General features: G+C 46.3%; 1 long non-coding RNA gene across 1 annotated transcript in view; it reads left to right on the top strand.

The window, feature by feature from the left end:
* The first annotated feature begins 15590 nt into the window (after positions 1 to 15590).
* Positions 15591 to 18744, top strand: part of LOC310695126 — a 277420-nt gene continuing 274266 nt past the window's right edge. Inside the window, exon 1 of the long non-coding RNA XR_014519938.1 lies at positions 15591 to 15953. This is a non-coding gene — a long non-coding RNA (uncharacterized lncRNA). The remainder of the gene's footprint in view (positions 15954 to 18744) is intronic.

The raw sequence follows: 18744 nt of genomic DNA, 5'->3' as shown, positions 1-18744 counted from the left end.
GATGAATTGAATTATATATACAATTCATGTTCCCAGCTGCTGCCACAGACCCACAGAAGGAAGCGGTGCGGGGTGAGCCCTTCCTCCGGGCATGCGCCCTGCTAGCCCCCCATGCTGACCCCTTGCATCCTTCCTGGGACTGGCTGGTGGCAGCTGCTGGCCCTCAAGTCCCCAGGAGCGTGGAGCAGGGCGGAGTCTGATGCTGTTGCCTGACAAGCTCCGCCTCAGGTGGGAGGAGCAACAGGAGCAGCAACTGTGGCATCACGCATTCTGGGAGCAGCTGGGAAGAGGAGCAGGCGGAGCTGTGTGTGACCCAGGAGCGCCCCCTAAAGGCGGAGCTGGATGCAGTGGGGGCGCTGTGCCATTTGGGGCCGCTTTGCAAAATTCATCACTCCAGGGTAGAATCTACACATGCATAAAAAAACACTGTGAAAGTGCTTTTTAAAATTTTTTTTGAAAAATACATTGAATCTTCCATAGTTCGCTTTCGCCATCTAGTGTCACATTTGTATATTGCACATTACAACACACTTAAAACGTTTTGTTTGCATCTGTGTAGCTGAGTGCCCAAACAGAAGGGGAAGAAATAGAGGCAGTGAGAGATTTTACTTTCTTGGGCTCCATGATCACTGCAGATGGTGACAGCAGTCACGAAATTAAAAGATGCCTGTTTCTTGGGAGAAAAGTGATGACAAACCTAGACAGCATCTTAAAAAGCAGAGACATCATCTTGGCAACAAAGGTCCATATAGTAAAAGCTATGTTTTCCCATTAGTGATGTATGGAAGTGAGAGCTGGACCATAGCGAAGGCTGATCACCGAAGAATTGATGCTTTTGAATTATGGTGCTGGAGAAGACTCTTGAGAGTCCCATGGACTGCAAGAAGATCAAACCTATCCATTCTGAAGGAAACCAGCCCTGAGTGCTCACTGGAAGGACAGATCCTGAAGCTGAGGCTCCAGTACTTTGGCCACCTCATGAGAAGAGAAGACTCCCTGGAAAAGACCCTGATGTTGGGAAAGATGGAGGGCACAAGGAGAAGGGGAAGACAGAGGACGAGATGGTTGGGCAGTGTTCTCGAAGCTGTGGGAGGCAGTGGAAGACAGGAGTGCTCTGGTCCATGGGGTCACAAAGAGTCAGACAAGACTAAATGACTAAACAAGCTGAGTGCCAGGACGTCAAAGTGCTCCGTTTTCCAAAAGGAAGTGTTTGTCGGGTGTTTCCTCAGGGGAATTTGGAAGCTGGAATCAACAAGCAATGACGTTTATTTATTTGTCCCATTTGTTAGTCACTTTATCTTGCACAGGGCATCCCGAAGCAGTGGCGTAGCATGGGTTGTCAGCACCCGGGGCAAGGCAAGTAATTTGCGCCCCCTCTGCCCTAGGGTCAGAGAGCTGTGAGTGCGAGCGCGCGCCCCCCAGATGTTGCGCCCGGTGCGGCCAGCCCCCCCTGCACCCCCGACGCTATGCCACTGTCCCGAAGCAAGTGACAACCAAGCAACAAGACAGACAAACACCCTCCCCACCACCACAGGGATACATTAAAACCAAGAGGAAAATTAGTACCCATGGTACTCCCGCAGCAGGTCCCCTCAATGCTCCTCTGTGTGCCAAGGGACAACCTGGTTTCTCTGCAGTCATAGAAGTCAACTCCTAGGGGCCAAGGTCCTTCCCCCCCCCATAAACTATTGGCGGGGGCCATCTCCCCCCAAAGTTGATGGGCACTGCCATTCAAATGGTGTGTGTGTACTGTGTCATGTGATCGATTATGAAGGGCTGGGCTTACCTGGGCTCCCACAATATTTTATTCAAGTTATATATACACATACAGTGGTACCAAGGTTCTCAAACTTAATCCGTTCCAGAAGTCTGTTCCAAAACCAAAGCGTTCCAAAACCAAGGCATGCTTTAGAAAGTAATGCAAAATGGATTAACCCATTCCACACATTTTAAAACAACCCCTAAAACAGCAATTTACCATGAACTTTACTATCTAACGAGACCATTGATCCATTAAATTAAAGCAATCATCGATGTACTGTTCTATAAAATAAATAAGACAGTATTGTAGATGATAACAATTAAAATTATTTTTTCCCTTGCCTGCACTGATGATAGTCATTGTTTGGTTGGGAGGCTTTTATCCATTTCTGCAGTCATACAATCAATCAATCAATCAATCAATCAGCAGCTGAACTGGGTTTCACACAGTCACAAAAACAAATTCACTGAAAAAGCCTCAAAAATAAAAACGCAAAATAAATAGCAAAAACAAAAGCGCCAAACTTAATCCATTCTGGAAGTCTGTTTGTCTTCCGAAATGTTGGAAAACCACGGCGCAGCTTCTGATTGGTGCAGATGCCCCGGAAACAATAGCTGACTGCTGCATCAGACGTCCAGCTTCTGCAAAACGTTCGAAAACCTGAACACTTACTTCCAGGGTTTTCGGTGTTTGAGAACCAAGGTACCACTATATTGCAGAAAATATTGTATTAATCGTATAAGCCTAGCAACATTAAAAAAAATTCAGAAAACGTGCTGAATCTGAAGGCAGCCCTGTTTAGGGAAGCTTTTAATGTTTAACAGACTATTTGTTACGGAAAAATCTGGGTGCGGGGCTACTCTGCCACCCAGCTCGTCGGACTAGGTCCGCGGGTCCCTGCGGAAGAAAATGAGCTCAGCCGGAGACAGGAGCAAACTGCAGAAGATCCAAGTTTATTGCGCAACAGGTTCAAGGCGAGATTGAACAGCGAGAAAGGGGTGACATGAACTTTTGAAATTTCCCTCCATATCCCAGAATACAGTGCAAAATACATCCCAGTTACATCATGAATACATTAAGAAGAGGTTGGGTTACACAGATTACATCACGAATACATTAGGAAGAGGTTGGGTTACACCGGATTAACATATGGAGGAGGGAGGGGGGAATATGCAGAGCTGGAGATATGCGCAGATAAGCACATCCTGAGAAGACAATGGTCCATGTATGCATGGTCTGTCACCTGGCATTGCCCAGAGGAAGGGCTTGGCAGAGCGATTTGACCGGATTAGGGTCTTGACACCTTGCTTGAGGGATTATGGAGGACAGGGGAGGTGTCATGGGGTCCTAGAGAAATTGAGCAAATTGGCACGTTGATTTTCTATGAATTTTATAGATTTTAGTCCCTTTTGACATTGACAATTGGAAATAAATGGATATATTGTAGTGAAGAAGGAGGTGAAGAAGACATGCCCCCCTTCCGTATCACTATTGTATTTTAATATTTTGTTGGAAGCTGCCCATGGGACTAGGCTGGCGGTACTGAAGGCTTGGTTTCGTTCTGAGGTCAAATGAGCTTCTCAGACTTGGGGGACAACCAGAGATATGCCTTTCTGATCTGACATATTTCACTTTTGTGTAATCTAGGTTATGTATATTAGATTGAGTAGAATGGGCTGCTGCTGTTTGAACCAAAGTCATATTTAGCTGTTAGGTATCTAGTTGTTAGGAGAGCCCTAATATAAGGCTGGCATATTTCAAAAAGTGAAAATTCGGACACAAAAGTTGAGCTTTCTTTCTTTTTTTGGCCAAAGTTGAGCTTTTTTTGGTTTTGGCCAAAATCGCCCTCCCCCCAAAGTACATTTTTGAGCTATTTTTTAAGAATAATCAACAACGTGGGTTGCCATAAATCTGGATTTCCCCTGACATTTTGCCGATTTCCTCCCAGACACTGCTTCCGACTGCAGTATTCCGGGTATGTCTGGGAGATTCTGGACGTATGACAACCCTACCTAAGTCCCATTATGAGGCTACCGTTCCCAGAGTAACAAACCATCTTTCTAAGGAATGCTGCTAGCAGAATGGCAGGGAGGGGTTTCCTAACAATTCTCAGCACCCTTAACAAACTACAGTTCCCAGGATTCTTTGAGGAGAACCCAGGGCTTTAAAAAACAGTATAATACAGTGGTACCTCGGGTTAAGAACTTAATTCATTCCGGAGGTCCATTCTTAACCTGAAACTGTTCTTAACCTGAAGCACCACTTTAGCTAATGGTGTTTCCCGCTGCCGCCAAGGCCGCTGCCGCGCAATTTCTGTTCTCATCCTGAAGCAAAGTTCTTAACTATTTCTGGGTTAGCGTGGTCTGTAACCTGAAGCGTACGTAACCTGAAGCGTACGTAACCTGAGGTACCAGTGTAATACCGCTTTACATTTACCATATTTTTCTGTGTATAACACGCCCCCTATTTGAGGGGACTCAAATTAAAGAAAATGGGGGGAAATTTCCCAGAGTTGTTGAGCTTTTTTGGGGGAGGGATTGCAAATCAAAAATTACCCGCCAGACCGACGTGACTGCCAAAGCCCCCAATTGTCTGCCCGCCAGCTGCAAGCACCCATGTATAAGACAAGACCTATTTTTTTTACATTTTTTGGGGGGGGGGATAAACCTAGTCTTATACACGGAAAATTACGTTATATCACATATCACCAATGGGGCCTAGGTGACCATCTGCCAGGGATGCTGCAAGCTGCAAGATCATGTACTAAGCAGCCCTTTCTGTCCACTGATTCTATATTTAGGGACTCGTTTTCAGGCATTGCATAAATTCATGTGTCCTAGTTTGCAATCCATGAATAGTGATCCTTGGGGAACAGCCTGCTTGGCCAGATCAGGTCCCTTTGTCGGCTGGATTATGAGATTTAAGTGTGCATGTAAATTCCTTTGATTTAATTGTTGGTCGAAATACATACCTCCCCGTCCCCAACTACAATCTCACACCCTTCATAAGAAGTGGTGTTTAATAACTTATTTATTTATTTATTTATTTAAGCAATGCTGGAGTACACCACTAGATGGCGGTAAAATCAAAGGAATCCATTTAAACAAACTGCACGCTGCCAGTCCAACCTAGGCAGAACAGTCCACTGGCACATCTGTGACATCGTATTTATATTATTACCTGGTTTCCAGTGGTGGTGTGTCTGGAGATACGCACCCCCGTAAGGGATCGGGGCCAAATCACCATGGGTTTCAGCCAGCAACAAATTTCCCCACAGGGTTGCATGCTTAGTCTGTCATGAGCTAGTCAAAAGGGAAGGTCACATTGCTCAGTGGTCGGAACATTTGCTTTGCGTGCAGAAGGTCCCTAGCGTCTCCAGGAAAGGCTGGGAACTGGGGTGCCAACTTGAATAAAATATTGGAGGGGATGGGGGTCAGGTAAGCCTCACCCCGCATGTTGTTGTTGTTTAGTCATTTAGTCATGTCCGACTCTTCGTGACCCCCTGGACCAGAGCACGCCAGGCACTCCTGTCTTCCACTGCCTCCCGCAGTTTGGTCAAACTCATGCTGGTAGCTTCGAGAACACCATCCAACCATCTCGTCCTCTGTCGTCCCCTTCTCCTTGTGCCCTCCATCTTTCCCAACATCAGGGTCTTTTCCAGGGAGTCTTCTCTTCTCACGAGGTGGCCAAAGTATTGGAGCCTCAGCTTCACGATCTGTCCTTCCAGCGAGCACTCAGGGCTGATTTCCTTCAGAATGGAGAGGTTTGATCTTCTTGCAGTCCATGGGACTCTCAAGAGTCTCCTCCAGCACCCTGCATAATCGATCACAAGACACAGCACACACACACCATATGAATGAAAATGCCCGTCAACTTTGGGGGTCGTCCAGCCCCCTCAAATATTTTATGGGGGGCTTGGTAAAGGGACCTCGGGCCCTAGGAGCTGCAGAAAACTCTGGAAAGCCCCAGCCTGCCAGTGTACCCATGATTTGACCCAGAGTAAAGCAGTTTTCAATGTTGCTATGAAATCTGTTATGGCCCTTTATTGCATCAGAGGCTCTCTTCTTCCTCAGAATTCAACAATAGCTTTCCTTGTGGGGTGATAATTGCTGCTGCTGCTGCCCTTGGAAGACACTGAGATTATTCTCAGATGTTTAACCTTGTGTGTGTGTGTGTTTGTGTGTACAGGCAACAACCAATTTACGCACGTCCAACTGCAACCGTGCCCATTGCACCGAACCCACACCTTCCAAGTGTCCCTATTTTCCAGGGACGTCCCTGATTTAGAGAAGCTGTCCCGGTTTCTGATTTGATCCCGGAACGTCTCTGTAATGGGCATTAGGGGTTGCTCGTGCGTCAGTTGCCGCCACTCTAGGTGAGGTTGCCTGGATAAACCTTTCCCTGGCTGGACAGTCCTAATTCCATGTCTGTCTCAGTCACTGGCAGAATCCGTCAGTGGGCGTTTCCTGAACTTCTTCCAACATAAAGGTTCCTTGACGGATAGTCTCCGCCTAGCCTCCCTGCGCGGAAGTCTTCTGCGCAGGGTGGGTGTGGGCAGTGGAGGACCAATGCTCTCCCCGCTGGTCTCCGGCGAAGAGTCCTGGAGCCATCCCTCCGAAGCCTGCCTCCGCCCGCTTTTCTCCCTGGTGTAACGCTGATTTCCTTCCCCGGTCACTGAGTCCCCTCTTTTCCTGCTGGGACCTTCTCCGGCATCGCTCGGGAGCCCTTCCTCCACTCCTGACTGCGATGGCAGTTCCCTGGCAGTCTCGCTTTTCCTTAGGACGTCCCTCTTTTCATTGGAGAAAAGTTGGAGGGTATCGAGTTATCCGACCCCCGAGCCGTCTGAAGGCAATCCTGCATAGGGAAGATTTTTTAAATGCTTAATGTCTTATTATGTTTTTATATATGTTGGAAGCTGCCCAGCGTGGCTTAGGGCAACCCGGTCAGATGGGTGGGGTATAAATAGTAAAAAGATCATTATGAAATGAGACGTTCCTACTTTCATCTGAGAAACGTTGGAGGGTATGCAAACCCAGAAGCAATTTAAGAACGGCCGAAAGAGCCCGAAAAGGACACAAAGGTTGAAAAACAGCACCAGACACCACAAGACTTCCCAAATGCAATTCCAAGAGCTCTTGCACTGTGACAACCCCGGGACCGGGGGGAGGGGACGCTGGAAGAAGATTGAATTGAACTATTTATATTATTATTACTATTATTAGAAAAGTTTTATGAATGTTGGGAAAATGCTGAAATGAAATTAATTGGCTCTGGCTAAAATATTTAAAGAATCTGGTAAAAGGGTTGGTTTTGAGAAATTCATTAAAAAAAAGAGATTTGAGTTTTAAACTTTAAGCTTGTTTTTAAAAGATAAAATGAGATTAGAGTAAGATAACATAATGATAAAATATTATGAACTACGGAAAGGATTTGCTGGGACAATTACTAATCAAGAAACAAGAGATGGGATGGGGAGGAGGTCAGGGAAAGAAGGTAATGGAATTTGGAGAATTTGGAAAAAATGGTTTTATTGTTTCTTTTTCTTTTTGTGTTTCTATTTTTCTTTTTTCTTTTTTGTAGTTTTGCCTTTTTTGTGTGTATTTTTTCAAAAAAATTATTGTGTTTTAATAAATATCATTAAAAAAATAAAAAGAGCTCTTGCACTGACCGTTGAGGCCTCTGGAGAGTTGGAGTTTGAGAAAAGTTCAGAGGGAGCGGATTGTGGCGGAGTTTGGCTTTGGGTAAGCGCTGCTCGTTTTTCAAAGGGTTTTTCAAGGGTTTAGAGGGTGTTTGCAGGCTCTTCCGACGGTCTTTCAAATATAGGCAATTTCACGTAAATGCATGGTGCCTTGCAATGTAACCCCCGCATAAATTGGGAATTGCTATTTATTTAACATGCCCACCCTTCTTCAATATAGATGCCAGTTTTAAAATGTACATCACATAGCTTGTTCTACATACGGTTGACGCTCGGGTTGCGAATGTGATCCGTGCGGGAGGCACGTTCGCAACCCGCAGCATTCGCAATCTGTGACCCGCACGTCTGCGCATGTGTGGGTTGCAATTCGGTGCTTCTGCGCATGTGCAAAGCATGATTTAGCGCTTCTGCACATGTGCCGAAACCCGTAAGTAACCATTACGGTACTTCTGGGTTCAGCGCGGTGCGCAACCCGAAATCGCGCAACCTGAAGCGTCTGTAATCTGAGGTATGACTGTACGTGCCACAACAACGTTTATGTCTTAATATGCAATGAATTGTGGACCTTTCCTAGTGAAATTCCTTTCCTGCTATGCCATTATCCTCTGTTTAGCTCTCGCTCCTGCACATTATTAGAGAAGACCACAAACTAAGGCCGCCTGCTGATGTATAACCACCTCTGCATGCCCACCACACATTCAAAAAACCCACTCAAAGGTGCCAGACACCTAAACTTTGTTGTGAATCATCTGCTTTTTGCTGGCTGAGAGAATGGCTGTCTCTTAAAAGCACTGAAGTGTTGGATAATGGCAGATGAAGTTGATGGACTAGACGGAATTGGCGGAAAAGATTGGCAAGATCCGAGACCAGGGAGAAGAGTCGGTGGAAGAAGACTGGGAAAAGTTTAAAGACTATTTATAGAAATATTGTAAAATTAATGAATGTTAGAAGAATGTTGGAATGAAATTATATGGCTTCAGTAGAAATGTTATAAGGAATTAAGCATAAATAGATTAATAGAGTATTAAAGGAAAATAAGGTTAAAAGGTGTTAAGATAATTATAGGATAGAAAACAGGGGAAGATGGTAAGGAATTGCTGAAATAATTAATAGAAGTGGAATACAAAAAGGGAGGTGTGAGGAGGCCGTGGAAATATGGGAAAGAAAGATAAGATATTGGAAGTTTTTTCTTTTTCCTTTTTCTTTTTCTTCTTTTTTTTCTTCTTTCTTTTGATGTGTTTTTAAATTGTTTTTGTTTTGTTTTGTTAATTTTTATGTAGTGTCTTTGTATTATAATGTATTGTTTTTTCTTTGTGTTTTCTTTTGTAAGTGTTTAAATTGTTGTAAAGGCAATAAATATTATTATTAAAAAAACCCACTCAAAGAATCATGGGAACTGTAGTTTGTCAAGGGCGCTGGGAATTATAGTACTGTGAAGGGTAAGCTACAGTTCCAAGGATTCTTCATGGGCAGGGAATATGCTTTAAATGTCTATGCAGCATGTGTCTGTATACAGTGGTACCTCAGGTTACATACGCTTCAGGTTACACACGCTTCAGGTTACAGACTCTGCTAACCCAGAAATAGCGCTTCAGGTTAAGAACTTTGCTTCAGGATGAGAACAGAAATCAGGCTCCGGCGGTGCGGCAGCAGCAGGAGGCCCCATTAGCTAAAGTGGTGCTTCAGGTTAAGAATAGTTTCAGGTTAAGTACTATCCTCCAGAATGAATTAAGTACTTAACCTGAGGTACCACTGTAACAGTGTTTCCCTTTTATGTTTCCCTTTAAGAGAAATGAGGAAAGAATTCCTGCCTAATTTTCTCCTCATTGCTAGCTTTCATGGGGAGGGAATTAGGACTGTACAACTGTAACAAAATGTTGCAGCATATATCCTGTTTCCTATGAGGGCTGCTTATATTTCAGCTTCCTCAAGCAAGCCCTTCCATCTCCTCTCCCTGATTTTCTGTCTTCATTATCCCGACATTCTGTGACCACTGAGCATGCTCAGTCCTCACTGAGTTTTTTTTGAGGGGGCAGGGCATTAACCCTTCAGGTTTTAATTTTTCAAAACTTTTGTACACAAATTCCCTGAGCGTGCCAATACCTCCTTCCTGTTGCTCATTGGCCCCATTTTTGCTCAAATCCTGTCGGCACACACCATCCGCGTTCCGTATTAGAGGGAACGATCATTTAGTTGATCAATCGCTCGGATTAAATGGCTCAAATGGGAATCAAATTGATTAACTTGAAGAGATATTTGATAGCTTTATTGTTTTTAGCGCAATTACTTACAAAAATGGCAGCCGGCGAGCACTGTTCTAGAAGAGTTACTCTCCTCTTTTCTCCTCCAAGACGATGCGTGCAGATGAAAACAGGGAACACAACTAACTAGGGCCCTCATATTTACAGGACCGCCTCTCCTGGTCTGCCCCGCAGAGGACCTTAAGGTCCATGAATAACCATAGTTTAGAGGTCCCGGGCCCTAAGGAAGTTAGGCTATCCTCCACCAGGGCCAGGGCCTTTTCAGTGATGGCTCCAACCTGGTGGAATGCTCTGTCCCATGAGACTAGGGCCCTTCAGGATTTAACCTCCTTCCATCGGACCTGTAAGACAGAGCTATTCCTCCTGGCCTTTAATTTGAATTCAGCCTGATCTTTTATTTCCCTTCTCTTCCCCCCCTCCCCTTTTATGAAGATCACCTTCTCTGAGACCCCGCAGCTAATTCTCCCCTGGCCTCCTTGCTGGCCCAAGTAGGACTAATTCAGCCAGCTAGCCCTGGTGACTATCTAATGCTTATTAGATGGGTTTCCCCTAAATTGATTTCTGAACTTTGAATTTTATTGTTATTCATGTTTTTATACTGTACTTTATGCTGCTTTTACAATTAGGTGTTTTAAATTTGTTGCTAGCCGCCCGAGCCCGGTTTTTGAACCGGGAAGGGCGGGGTATAAATAAACATTATTATTATTATTATTATTATTATTATTATTATTATTCATAGGGAAGGGTTTGTACCAACACCTGACCAATGAGGAATTTGTCAGCAAATGGCAGAAAACCATGGCTAAAAAAGCCACCTCTATTGGTCTGTCACCCCCCCCCAACTGTATTACCTGGGTTACCAAAAGATATTAAAGCAAAGATTATGGGATAATGCACACAGTGACTTGCGATCTCGATCACACACAGTTTGTAGTCCGCTGGCAGTAGGAGTACAATATGGGCATGTCTTTAAGTTAACATCTTACATTAAAAACCTGACAGTACCAAACTATCAAAGGCTTTTCACCAAAGCCAGACTAAACGTCTTCCCTTCTGCAGTGTTGGATGGCAGGTTGAGAGGAGTTCCCTACCAGGACAGACTTTGCTCGTGTGCTCAAGACATCGATTCCATAAAACATATTTTGTTGCACTGTGCAAAATATGAGCAAGCCAGGGCTGAACTGATATTACCCTTGCTGGTACCTTTCCCGGGAAAATGAGAGGCTCACTATGTCTTTTTTCTTTTTTTTTACAACTGATATTTATTAGAGTTTCCAATTTTTTACAAACAAAAAGAAAAAACAAACATAAAAATATTAAAAACACATAAATTTCCCAACTTATTTTCTCATGACTTATTTCCCCGACCTCCTCATACCTCCCCTTCTTGTATACCCTGTTTAAATTGTTTATACAGCAAATCCTTAGCTCAGAGAATTACAGCTTAAAAAGAAAAAATGAAGAAAGAAACACCTTATTTTCTCTCCAACATCTTAAATTGTTATAACTTTAAATTCTTGCTTACAAAAAGAAAGTCATTTTATCATAATTACAGCTTGAAACCACTTAATTTCAATCCAACATCATTCAACATTCCTTAATTTTACAATATTTTTGTAAATAGTCCTTAAATTTTTTCCAGTCTTCTTCTGCCGACTCTTCTCCCTGGTCACGGATTCTGCCAGTCATTTCTGCCAGTCCCATACAGTCAATCAGCTTCATCTGCCATTCTTCCAGAGTGGGTAGATCTTGTGTCTTCCAATACTTTGCGATAAGTATTCTTGCTGCTGTTGAGAGGCTCACTATGTCAGGTTCCTATTGGAAGACTGGACAAATGCTAGAACATTAGCAGTGGCAAAGTTCTTATCAGTGGTTGCAAGAACCAATGATCCCTATATTCTGAACAAAATGCTTGTTTAACCTGGAGGTAGGCTGTATGAATTGTGTCTTGCTTGTAACGATTTGTTGGGTCTCTGGACCGTAATAAAGATTGTTGTTGTTGTTATTATTATTGTACATTACTTTCAGTGGTGTCTACTCAGAATATGAGTTGTGTGAATACAACCCAAAGGGAACTATGCCTTGTGATTTGCATCCGATGAAGTGTTAAGTAAGTTTCCAGTCAGCTGCCCTGGACCGGCTGGAGGCAGAGGAGTGGTGGGAGACACCAGCCAGGGAAGCCCCTAGGGAACCCTCAGGGGAAGACACTCTGAGCCAGGAGATTGGTGGTGGGATTTTGATGAGTGGCCAGAGGCAGAAAAGAGAGAAAACTGGGAGGAGAAGGAGGCGCTGGAAGCTGAAGAGGCAACGGGGAAAATGCAAGCGGAAAGACACACAAATGCAACAAGCAATCATTAAATATGCAAATAAATTAACAATAAATAGTAATGTTCCTACCTGAACAGGGGGAGGGGGGTTGGTTAATGGCCCAGATCGACCACTGTAAACAATTAGCAGGATTTGAATAACCCTTGTAGTGTAACAAGAACTAGGAATATATGGGATGCTTAAAAAAAATGGAGTGACTTAAAATTTGCAGCGGAAAAGGAGATGAAACCCATGGAAGGGTGGGGGAAAGTCCAGAGATTTGAGTGAATCTTTGTTTATTTACCTCTGTGTTACTTATAACTTTGAATGTAAACTTTAACTTTGTAAAACCAAATACAAACTATTATATAAAAACAAGATCAATGGCCCAGATCCAGTAGAGTAATTTCTGCACCACACTGACACACCTTTCTCATCTATCTATCTATCTATCTATCTATCTATCTATCATCTATCTATCATCTATCTATCTATCTATCTATCTATCTATCTATCTATCTATCTATCTCAGGTAGTTCAGTCAAAGGCGACTATGGGGTTGCGGCACTCATCTCGCTTTCAGGCCGAGGGAGCCGGCGTTTGTCCACAGACAGCTTTCCGGGTCATGTGGCCAGCAGGACTAAACTGCTTCTGGCACAACAGGACACCATAACAGAAACTAGAATGCAAGGAAATGCCATTTACGTTCCCGCCGCAGTGGTACCTATTTATCTACTTGCACTTTGATGTGCTTTCAAACTGCTAAGTTGGCAGGAGCTGGGACAAAGTAACGGGAGCTCACCCCGTCGCAGGGATTCGAACAGCCGACTTTCCGATCGGCAAGCCCAAGAGGCTCTGTGATTTAGACCACAGCGCCACCAGGGTCCTCGTTTTTCATAGGTCAAATACAAATACAAAGAAATACATTTCACAAGCCCTTCTCCATCCTCCATTCAGACAAGCTAGAGGCATCGCCAGTGTTGAAGGGCACATTCCAGCCAGGCAAAACCATTCAAGGATAGTGCAAAGTCGGGCCTATGAAGGGTGTGGCTTGGGGGAGAGTCAGAGGAGGGGGGTGGCTGGAAGAGCTGCATTTGGCCCCCCCCCCCCAGGCTAAGGCTCCCTGTCACTGATGTTAAAAGGATGCAAGGACGAGGGTGTTCCAGATCTCGTTTCATTTATGAAGGGCATAAAATGGGGCTGTAATTTCCCCTCTCTTTTTAAATAGTGCAATTACACGCTTTAATGACAGCTGTTGAAATAAAGCAAGAAATCTAAAATATATGTAATTATACACTAGGTATATTTATGGGACAGTTCTTCTGTAAAAGCTGAAACCTCACTCTCTTACTCAAGAATATACAAAAAAGGTGTTTGTCCAGTAAGGAGAGAGAATGGTGGAAAGGAAATTAGCGTTCGTTCGAGTTTACGGAAGGAGTTACATTTTGTGGCAGAGGGAATCCAGGACTTGCAGTGGTATTTTAGTGGGAAGTTGAAAGCTTTCTGGAAATGGCAACTCATCTGGGATGCACCAACCTTCCTGATTTTCCAAGGACAACCCCTTCTTTTTTGGTACCCACCCTAGTTTTTAGAGAGATGGTTTGGTGCCAGCGAGCCAGCACCAGCGCAGCACACGGAAACGCCATTTACCTTCCCGCTATAAAGCGGTACCTATTTATCTACTTGCACTTAGGGGTGCTTTCGAACTGCTAGGTGGGCAGGAGCTGGGACCGAAAGACGGGAGCTCACCCCGCCGCGGGGATTCGAACCGCCGACCATGCGATCGGCAAGTCCTAGGCACTGAGGTTTTACCCACAGTGCCACCCGCGTCCATCAGCTAGCTAAGACAAATTTTTAAAAACCCTGTAGTTTGAAGTAGGTTTATAAACCATGACTTCATGTCTGAACTCAGGCACTGGCCAAGGATCCCAGGATACAGAAGGGGCCCCATTGTTAGGATTGTCCTACTCGCAAGTAGGACCTTGGTAAAGACACATGCCCGGCTGACGCGTTCTCTCCTTCCTGGTCAGTCGTTCTGGAGCTTCAAAAGCTTTCTCCAGCCCGAACATCACAGCGACTGATATCAAGAAGCATCAGCACACTTACGGAACAGCAGAGTATTAGCGGTTCGCGTAACAGAACTCAGTAGCTCAGCATTTTGGGTTAAACCACAGAGCCTAGGACTTACCGATCAGAAGGTCGGCGGTTCGAATCCCCGTAACGGGGTGAGTTCCCATTGCTCGGTCCCTGCTCCTGCCAACCTAGCAGTTTGAAAGCATACCAGAGCAAGTAGATAAATAGGTACTGCTCCGGCGGGAAGGAAAACGGCATCTCCGTGCACTGCTCTGGTTCGCCAGAAGCGGCTTAGTCATGCTGGCCACATGACCCGAAAGCTTTACGCTGGCTCCCTCGGCCAATAAAGCAAGATGAGCGCCACAACCCCAGAGTCAGCCACGACAGGACCTAATGGTCAGGGGTCCCTTTACCTTTTTACTTTTATTTACATATAAAACACTTGGAGCATTCTGCCTCAGCTCCGTCCTCTTTCTCATCAGTCAGCAAAGAGAAAGAAACAAAGGACAATAGTCCCACTTCACGGAACACAGTAACATAAACATCCTGTCTCCGTCACTTTCCACATTGTGGAATGAAAACATACACTGTCATGTGATAGACAACAATCCCATGACTGCAAACATGGAGCTAGAATCCTAACAGCCATCAACCCGACCTGTCTTCCAGTCACTCATTGCCATGCCTGGCTCCCATCTGCAGCGGCCAGCTAGCCAGCTTCCTCCACCCCCACTTCTCTGCCTCACCTGGGCTCGCTGCAATTGGAGTGTCTCTCTCTCTCTCTGGGGCTTGCCTGACATCATATGCAGTGGCAGCTGGTAGGGCAGGAGACAGAAATGCCAACAGCAGAGGGCGCCAGAGCCCATGACAGGCAGAGCCAATTAATTCTGGTTCTCTCCCTATCCTCCTCTCTGCTAAGTTCTGCAAGGGCAGTTCTGAGGTTGAGGAGAAAGCTGAGAAGAAGCAGCACTCTCTGGAATGGGTGCACCTAAGAGGGAAGGCAGGTGGGGGCTGGCGGAGGGCAGCCTGAGGAGCCAGCTGCTCCAGCACCTGGAGGGGCACACATGCTGTGCACCTGGAGGCGGGGCTAGCCACCCGCTGGGGCGGAGCCAGGGGCGGAGCTAGGCCTGCAGAGGCAGGGCTAGCCACCTGCAGAAGTGGGACAAGTGGCGAGCGTCCCAGGGGGGTGCTGCCTGTGGCGAATGTCCCAGGGGAGCGTGTCGATATCACCCCCTCAGGGATGACACCCGGGGCGGACCGCACCCACTGCACCCCCCTTCCTTCACCAGTGGATTCAGGACAGGTGGTTTTTTTTAAAGAACTTCTTCATGCAACACATGGTTAAAGTATGGGACTCACTCCCGCAGGAAGCAACTTAAAAGAGGAATAGCCAAATTTATGGAGGAGAGGGTTGTCAATGGCTACTACCGGTATGCTCCACGGAGGACCTTAAGGACCATAAATAGCAACACCTTAGAGGTCCCGGGCCCTAAGGAAGTCAGATTAGCCTCAGCCAGAGCCAGGGCCTTTTCAACACTGGCTCCGGCCTGGTGGAACGCTCTGTCTCATGAGACCAGGGCCCTGCAGAATCTGATTTCTTTCTGCAGGGCCTGTAAGACAGAGTTGTTCCGCCTGGCCTTTGGCTTGGAATCAATTTGATTCCCTCCCCCTCTTCTTTTTTCCTTTGTCCACCTGTGATGGAACTCCCATTTGGGGACTTCCCTGGCTTTTTTCTGGCCCATGTAGGACTAGTCTGGAAAGTTAGCCTTGGTGAAGACTTGACGCTTTCATCCCCCCAAAAGTTTTTGATTTGAGTTTCCATTGAAATGAGGCTGTATTTTAATGTTTTAATGTTGTATTTTAATCTTGTTTTTAAGTTGCATTTTAATCAAATTTTTTTTATATTGAGTGTTAGCCACCCTGAGCCTGGTCTTTGCTGGGGAGGGTGGGGTATAAATAAAATTTATTATTATTACCCATGACAGCTATGATCTATTTCCACTGTCCAAGGCAATTGTGGTAGCGGCTGGCATCCGTCTGTCTTGAAAGAGAATGGAATGCCCCTCCGGGGGTGAAGTTAAGCCGCTGCTTTAGCAGCACCTGGCTGCCCAGATGACAAGACCCCTGTCTCAGCCTCGCTGATGCGGTCTAAAGGAAAGCAGAGCAACACACTTGGCACCAGCTTGGCTGCAGGAGTTGCCGGAAGGAGACGCACAAGGCACCGTCCAACTGCCTTAGGGACGCCACTCTGGATACTCCACTCTGGATCTGCCAGTGGCGTAGCGTGGGTTGTCAGCACCCGGGGCAAGGCAAGTAATTTGCGCCCCCTAACCCGTGGATTTGCGCCCCCTAACCCTAACCCCCAGATGTTGCGCCCGGTGTGGCCGGCCTCCCCTGCACCCACCACGCTACGCCACTGACAGTGGTACCTCAGGTTACAGACGCTTCAGGTTACAGACTCCGCTAACCCAGAAATAGTACCTCGGGTTAAGAACTTTGCTTCAGGATGAGAACAGAAATCGTGCAGCGGCAGCAGGAGGCCCCATTAGCTAAAGTGGTGCTTCAGGTTAAGAACGGACCTCCAGAATGAATTAAGTTCTTAACCTGAGGTACCACTGTAGTTGGTTAATTGCAAGTGTGTTGCAGGTAGAAATACTGTTTGTAATTAAGTGAGAGCAGTAGTTTACTTGCTCAAATTAACAAATAAGAAACTTTTGAGAATTTAAATTCTAAATTGATTACTTACTTGAGAAGGGGATACTTAGTTGAGAAGGGGACCAAAGCACTTGTCAGGAGAGCTATGAAATTCAGGTGAGGGTCAGATGCCTTGTCAATCCCAGCAGGTATATAAGAGGACGACCCGGCCTGCCCAGGCCTCTAATGGAAGGACATTTAGCCTTGCCTGAGTAAAAGCTACCCTCATTTTAACATTTGGCAAATCTACCAAATATCTTGGCAGGGATGGCTGCAATGGAACAAAAAAACAACCAGACAATTTGTTCAATTGGCAGATCTTGATATCAGCAGTTTGTGATTGCATCTCGGTGTCTTTAATGAAACCTTTGGAGTATTAATTCTTTAGCTCTCTCAAAACCCTGCGTCACAAGGAAGGAGGCAGAGAGTCCCAACCTCAGGCCAGCAGATTGCATTTCACGTTTCCATGTGTTGGGGGTCAGGTCTTCCAAAATTGTCATGAGGGATTCTGACACATGCTTAAAAATAGTTTTTAACCTTTAACCTTTTAACCAAAAAAAGCAGAGCTAGTCTAAGGGCTTGTTGTGGGGATTAAACATGGGACAGGGAGAACCATGTCATACCCTCCAACATTTCTCCAATTAACACCCCATTCCATACTGATAATTTTGCTATTTATACCTGTCAGGGGTTTAGGAGCAGAAGCACGGGCAAGGGAGGAAACAGAGAGCGAAGGGGAGGAGGCAGAAGAAAAGATGAGTGACGACGACGACCCGAGATCTCCTAGTCTTTCCAGTGAATCAGAGGATTCACAGAAAGGAGCACCAGTGGCGAGGGCAAGGGGGGAGTCTAGGGGGGCACCCCAGGAAGACAGAGCCAGAGAGGACTCAGGGGGGAGCAGCTGGAAATCGGGACCAGCGTCACCGCCAGGAAGCAGGGAAGAGGAAGGGAGCCAGGGGGGAAGCGCTGGCAGCTCACCACAGGAGGGAGGACATGAGTCAGGAGTGGCCACACCTCCACAGGAGGGAGGACATGAGTCGGGGATGGCCACACCTCCATCGGGGAGCGAAGAAACGGTTGAGAGGAAAGTGGAAGGTTGGGCGCGCGCGCCAAGTTCAAATGCAGAGGAAGGCGGCGCAGTAAGCAGCCCCGAAAGAGAGCCAGGTCCTAAAGCCCGGCGCAAGGAGGCAGGAGGGTCTGGGTCAGCGTCAGAAGAATCCCGGAAGGAAGAAGCCCCGGGGGGTAGAGGGACCCAGAGGAGGACAGTCAGGAGGAAAAGGTGGAGCAAGGCTAGGATATTAAGTTGGTGCACACAGGGCGGAGACTCAGACGGAGCTTCGCCGACCTAGCTACTAGGCGTAGAGTTGCGCGCAGCAGCGTGAGAATGGAAACTGTAATTCAATAAAGACTTTTACTTAATGACCGCTGGCTAGCGTGATCCTCTGTGAGCTAGGATCTTCAAGCAGCTCTGACAGTAAGCTCCGTCTCCACTTGTGGGCATCTACAGCCTCGAGGAGGGGAGAGACACAGGTGCCTACTAGCAAGCTCACGAACGGCAGACGACATGACGGCTGAGCAGCAGATAGAGGAACTCAGAAACGCGGTGGCACAACTGAACGCCGAGGCTCTAGCATCCAGGAAGAGGGAGGAGGAAGCAGCCGCAGCCTGCAGGGATCTCCAGGTCAGGTTAGACGTGCTGACAAAGCAGACACCCCGGCAGGAGGGCATTGGGTTGGCGAGACGGACAGGCGGGCTGGTCTCTCACTTCGATGGGAACCTGCAACAGTATCCCAACTTTAGAGCCGACGTACTGTGCGCACTGCAACTGCTGCATAAAGACTTTAGAGATGAACAAGAGAGAGTGGGGTTCATCATGTCCCATCTGCATGGGGATGCGAGGGCATGGCTACGCAATTTATGGAGAGATAAGGATCCGGCGCTACAGAATG

The sequence above is a fragment of the Podarcis liolepis genome, assembly GCF_965112155.1.
Source record: "Podarcis liolepis genome assembly, chromosome: 15".
In the NCBI taxonomy this organism is placed as follows: domain Eukaryota; kingdom Metazoa; phylum Chordata; class Lepidosauria; order Squamata; family Lacertidae; genus Podarcis; species Podarcis liolepis.
The sequence above is the reverse complement of the archived record's forward strand: the minus strand, read 5'-3'. Positions and strand labels throughout refer to the sequence as shown.